Below are 6000 nucleotides of genomic sequence, written 5' to 3'. Positions count from 1 at the left end.
GACGGCGTACTTCATGGCACTGGGAGGGAAAGTCAGAAACAGAGTAGAGACGGAATTTGCATCTATGTTGTGAAACGCACGTCTCCGTGTGGCAGTGCTGTTTTTGTGTTTAAAAGAAACACACATCACCACGTAAACTGCAGGACGGTCGGTGCTCATTTCAAAGTGCTCGGTGCACAGGATCGGGTTTTTGGCAGCGCAGGGTGAGATCACTGGGGCAGTGGCCCCTGAGCACTGTGTGCAGCTCAGGTGTGCCTGCCCCCGTGCACCAAAATCACAAAGCCAGTGAGGTCTAGTTAACGATGATCCTGTTCTCTCGAAGAGCGGGAAGAGTTTCCAGTCACCCATTGTTGGGGGACAGTCCCACAGTGGTTCCATGAGAGCAGGGGCTATCTGGCCGGTCTCAGCGGGTGGTGCTCCAGTCTGATAGCCAGCACTGGTCATGCTGGGAGCAGCCCCCTTTCCCTGCACTTTCCCAGGACAGGGCAAAGTCCAGAGCAGACCGTTCAGTCCCGCTCTGCGTGTCTCTGGGAGGTGGGACAAAACAGAGATCCCTCTGGCAAAAGGTCAAGAGAGACCGTGCAAACTCCACACAGACATGCACCCTGAATCGCACCTGCTGCCACTCCGCCATGACCCCCGGGCAGAGAGCAGGTCAGAGCAGGTATGGGGTGTGTGAGCGTTTTTGTTCCAATCAGGAGTTTCCGTGCTCTCTCACCTGTCAGTGTTCCTGTGTGAGTGAGGACCTCCCATTGCCTCCCAGCCTGTTTTCAATTCCCAACTCACTTGCTCTGCACAGCAGCCACACTCCGCATGGGGCGAGAGTGGGGCCAGAACCAACAGCCGTTAGATGCGGAAGACAGCACATTCGATTAACAAAACCAGCCGTTTGCACTGCAAGACCCCCGCAACACCTGCTACCATCCACCACAGTAGTACCTGCGTGCACATGAACACAGGTGAAAGAACACTGTCTCCTCCAATTTCCCGTCCCTTCAGACCTCCCGGACTGCGAGGGCAGAGGTAATAAGGTGAGGAGACGGAGATCTCCCTGTTTTTACCAGCTGGAGAGGATGAGGCGGATTTAAGCCGTGTTAAAGAGAGGGTTGCAACTCTCTGCCATGGTGCACAGGCTGCCGGGCAACTGAATTGATAAAGGATTATATCCCCCTCTGACTTGCGTGGGCAGCTTGCTGGGGGGAGAGAGATTTAATCATGTCGCTCTCTAATTCCTTTAGCTTTCCAGCAAGCTCTCTCAAACGATATTAAAGCCGGCGTATTTCTGGAAATGTGACAGCAACATGCACAGTTTTATTCTGGCCTGACATCGCAACATACTGTATATAAGCCACGCTTCACCCCGATGGCACCAGAGCGCTTTGTAGCTTTAGCTTCCTACCATTTAATCCTCCAGATTAAAAAAAGCCTCCACACGCGCGCGCGCACACAGGGACTCTTCAGGCGTGATACAGAGTGAGCTGGGCTCTGGAGTGAGGTGCAGGGCTGTGTGGGTCATAGTGTGTAGGGAGGAACTGTGACCTGCTGGGTCAGGGAAGCTCAGGGCTCAATTCTAGGGTCTTGGTAGATGACATTGATGACACAACCAGCAGCCTACTGGAGCTCAGAGCCTGGCCAGTACCTAGATGGGAGACCTCCTGGGAAAGCTGAGGTTGCTGCTGGAAGAGGTGTTAGTGGGGCCAGTAGGGGGCGCTCACCCTGCGGTCTGTGTGGGTCCTAATGCCCCAGTATAGTGACCGGGACACTATACTGTAAAAAAGGCGCCGTCCTTCAGAGGAGACTTAAAACCGAGGTCCTGACTCTCTGTGGTCATTAACAATCCCAGGGTGTTTCTCGAAAAGAGTAGGGGTGTAACCCCGGTGTCCTGGTCAAATTTCCCCCTGGACTTTACCAGTCATGGCCTCCTAATAATCCCCATCTCTGAACTGGCTTCATCACTCTGCTCTCCTCCCCACTGAGAGCTGGTGTGTGGGGAGAGGACTGGTGCACTATGGCTGCTGTCTCATCATCTAGGTGGGGGTACACACTGGTGGGGGTGGAGGGGATCCCCATAACCTGTAAAGCGCTCTGAGTGGAGTGTCCAGAAAAGCGCTATATAAGTGTAATTATTATTTATTATTAGTAAGTTATTATTGTTTTAGATTCTGGCTGCTTTAAAACTGTTTGAGAGCCTTCAGGTAAGTTCAGTACCTAAAGGAGGAAGTGAGAACGTGGTCAGTTCTCTGGGCACTTCCAGGTTCTTCCGGTCTTTGAGTTCAGGGATTTTTCTTAAAATCCCCCTGGTGTGTTTCACGGACTCTTAACTAGATACAGCTGGAATCCAGGTGTTATTCAAGTCCCATTTCTCCCCACAGTGTTGTTACCGGTGCTGCCAGTCAGTGGAGACGGGGACTCGTTAAGGACATGAAGTGTAGGAAAAGACCACTGAGGCGTTGTCAGTCCTGAGAGGTGATGCTTTGTCGCCAGTCTCCTCTCTCCAGGACAGGAGTCTGGAACAGCTGTCCATTTCAGGTCCTTATTCCGAGCTGAGCCGTATGAGCTGTTGCTTGTCTAGCTCGGGTTCGAGCGCTGACCGATATTCCTCTGCCGGTTGTGGTGTTAGGCACGCTTGTGTCCGAGTGGTGCAGGGGGGGCGGCAGGGGCTCCTTCCTGGGTGGAGCTCGCGGCCGGCGGAGGACCAACCTCCAGCCGCTGTGAGCCGACATGTCGCGGTAAATCTGGTGATCCCAGATCGCTTGGGTCTAAAAAGATTTCTCGGCAGTGAGTCTGGAAGTGTCGGTTATCTTGAGACAAGTATGGTGCTTCTTCACTACGGCCGTCCTCAAGCAGTTGACTGAACGCCCATCCTTTCAAGATGTCATCAAGACCCCAGGTACAGGAGCCAATCTGAGACTGTGGCAGGCTTTGCACACGCTCGCTGGGATGAGTCATTGCTCGGTAGAATTCGAGAAGCTGTCATTGACGAACGAGCGCTGTTTAAAGAAGTGCAGAGTGAGTGTCTCAAAGGAAGGGAGGCGGCGTTCTGTCGGCGGCGCCTCTCGGACAGCAGGGCGAGAGCTAGATGGGTTCGGACGGTGACGTGTCTGGTGCTGCTGGCTGCTCTGTGGTCGCTGACTGGCGGGAGGTTCACGCCCAGCTGGTTTTCAAGGGTCAGGAGGGGAACGTGCCTCAGCGCTGCGGCCAGAGTTCCACACTCCTGCCACCCTTGGTGCCATGAACTATCTCTGGCATTGGGACCCTGAACACAGCTCCTCCATAACCAGCTGTCTGCCCTGGCCGCCCCCAGCCTGTGTCCTGGTGTCCTAATCGAGGGGTTCCCCCAGCGTTGGTATAAAGTGGGCAATCATTGTGCTTCCTGTGTCGCACGCACCTCAGCTGGCGCCAGGAGCCAGCAGGGGGCCTGCATGGGGCGGGTAACACTCCTGCTGCCCCAGAGACTTGTGTCCTGCCCAGACACTCCCCCCCCCCCCCCCGCCTGCCTTCCCTGCGGCATGGATCTACTTATCTACTGTACACAGGCTGCCACAGCGGGCTTCAATCTCATGAAAAGATCAATGTTTAATTTAGCTGACGTTCGACAGATGGCTTTCACATCGCGGAATACTGCGATCGATTGATTATAGCGTTTAACCACCTAGGAAAGCTTCATTAAAAAAGCACCAATCTACCCCAAAACGTGCGTTTCGTTACAGGTGTAATCTGTCCTTTCGGGCCAGTCGCTCCTGTCTGGAGCCCTCTGCAAAATAAACATATTTGGGATGGCGCTGGGAGATCAATGGCTGAATAAGACAGCGATTAGCTGTGTGGGGAAAGGCAGGTTTTAATGAGCCAGAGTTAAAAAGAGAAGCTGCACTACAGTGGAGAAAGACCGTAGGCTCGGTCTCAAGAGGCTGTTTAGTTTTGTCTTATTTAAGAAAAGCCTGTGATTTATCTAAAGGGCAATGCAGTTCAGGGTTTAATTATTGCCTCTGATGATCTAACAAGCACAGTGCTGACGAGGAGCAGACCTCGCTGGTCAGCAATGGACTGGGATTCGGAAAGCTCTGCTGACTGAATCTCACACACACACACACACACATGCACTTCCCACACACACATCACATCACAAAAGGGAGCAACCCGGGACTTGTGTGCAACACGCGTGTGCTCCTGAGTTCACGGGGGGGGGGGCTGTCGTGTTTCGATTCACTTGTCTGCGTGCCACCACAGTGGAAACCTGCACACGGTGAACCCTGACCCTAGACAGAGGAGAACCGGCCACCTCCGTCGCAAACACCTCCCCGCAGTGCCTGCCGGTCAGGGGTCACCATCTCTGAGGTGCCAGATTCTCTCTCTCACACACACACACACACACACACACACACACACACACACAATGTGTGTTAATGGCTCCCCTTTTCTTTCGCACGCTGGGAATAATCTTGCCTGCAGCAGCGCGGCGGTGTTAAATGAGGACGCTGGCGCCCCTGCGGCCTGTGAGCCGGTCCCCACGAGCTGTCCGGCGCGCCGGCGGAGGACCTGCTCCACTCGGAGGCCGTGCTGTGATAGATCGCGCTCTCAAACCCGGGAGTCGCCATGGAAACCCCCGGCCGTGAGCAGAATATCTGATCGGCGCTGCCGTTCCAGTGAAGGGTTTCCCTCTGCCTGGGGATCTCTCTCTCTGTTCCCCCTCGGCCGGGATCGGTCTTTCTCTCCCTCTCCCTTCCTCTTCTCCCCTCTTCACGTGTCTTCCTCTCTGCTGCAGGAAGGCAGGGTACTGTCACGGGCTGTTGCACAGATGTAGTGTGAAAGCCAGAGATCAGGAAGCAGGGTGTGAAACGTGCAGGACAAGTGTGGTAAAAGTGCAAATCGGAAACCGTTTTCGGAAGGCAGTGTGCAGTCCGTTTTCTCAGGTTCACAAATCTGTTTACGTTCTTGCAACTCCCTGTCCACTGCTCTGTCTGAAGGAGAGTCTCTCTGAGTCTTCCTGTCCACTGCTCTGTCTGAAGGAGAGTCTCTCTGAGTCTTCCTGTCCAATCCAGAGTCTGTCCACTGCTCTGTCTGATGGAGAGTCTCTCTGAGTCTTCCTGTCCACCCCAGAGTCTGTCCACTGCTCTGTCTGATGGAGAGTCTCTCTGAGTCTTCCTGTCCACTGCTCTGTCTGAAGGAGAGTCTCTCTGAGTCTTCCTGTCCACCCCAGAGTCTGTGGACAGGAAGACTCTGTCCACTGCTCAAGAGATTCAGTCTGTGTCCACCCCAGAGTCTGTCCACTGCTCTGTCTGAAGGAGAGTCTCTCTGAGTCTTCCTGTCCACCCCAGGGTCTGTCCACTGCTCTGTCTGTAGGAGAGTCTCTATGTGTCTTCCTGTCCGCCCCAGGGTCTGTCCACTGCTCTGTCTGTAGGAGAGTCTCTCTGAGTCTTCCTGTCCACCCCAGGGTCTGTCCACTGCTCTGTCTGTAGGAGAGTCTCTATGTGTCTTCCTGTCCACCCCAGGGTCTGTCCACTGCTCTGTCTGTAGGAGAGTCTCTCTGTGTCTTCCTGTCCACCCCAGGGTCTGTCCACTGCTCTGTCTGAAGGAGAGTCTCTCTGAGTCTTCTTGTCCACACCAGAGTCTGTCCACTGCTCTGTCTGAAGGAGAGTCTCTCTGAGTCTTCCTGTCCACCCCAGATTCTGTCCACTGCTCTGTCTGTGGACAGCACATCATTGTCAGAGTGAGACCTGCACTGCCTGTGGGGTTCTGTAGGTAGTTGGTATGAACTGACCATATTCAGGCTTTCTGTGTTTTTTCTGGGATGAAGGCGCTTGATTTCCAAAACATTGTTTTGCTTCTCTCCTCACTATTCTGTCTTTCCCTCTGGTCCTCTTCCCTCTTGCCCTCTCCTCTGCTCTCTCCATCATCCCTGTGTCACGTTGCTCATATCCGCTCTCCTATCCTGACCAGCTCCGAGAGCTGGCAGACCCCCCCTCCTCTCCAGGACTGTCCGGCTTCATCTGTCCCTTTTCC

Source organism: Atractosteus spatula, chromosome 3, assembly GCF_055471065.1.
Source record: "Atractosteus spatula isolate fAtrSpa1 chromosome 3, fAtrSpa1.hap1, whole genome shotgun sequence".
Classification (NCBI taxonomy): domain Eukaryota; kingdom Metazoa; phylum Chordata; class Actinopteri; order Semionotiformes; family Lepisosteidae; genus Atractosteus; species Atractosteus spatula.
This window is presented reverse-complemented; position numbering follows the sequence as displayed.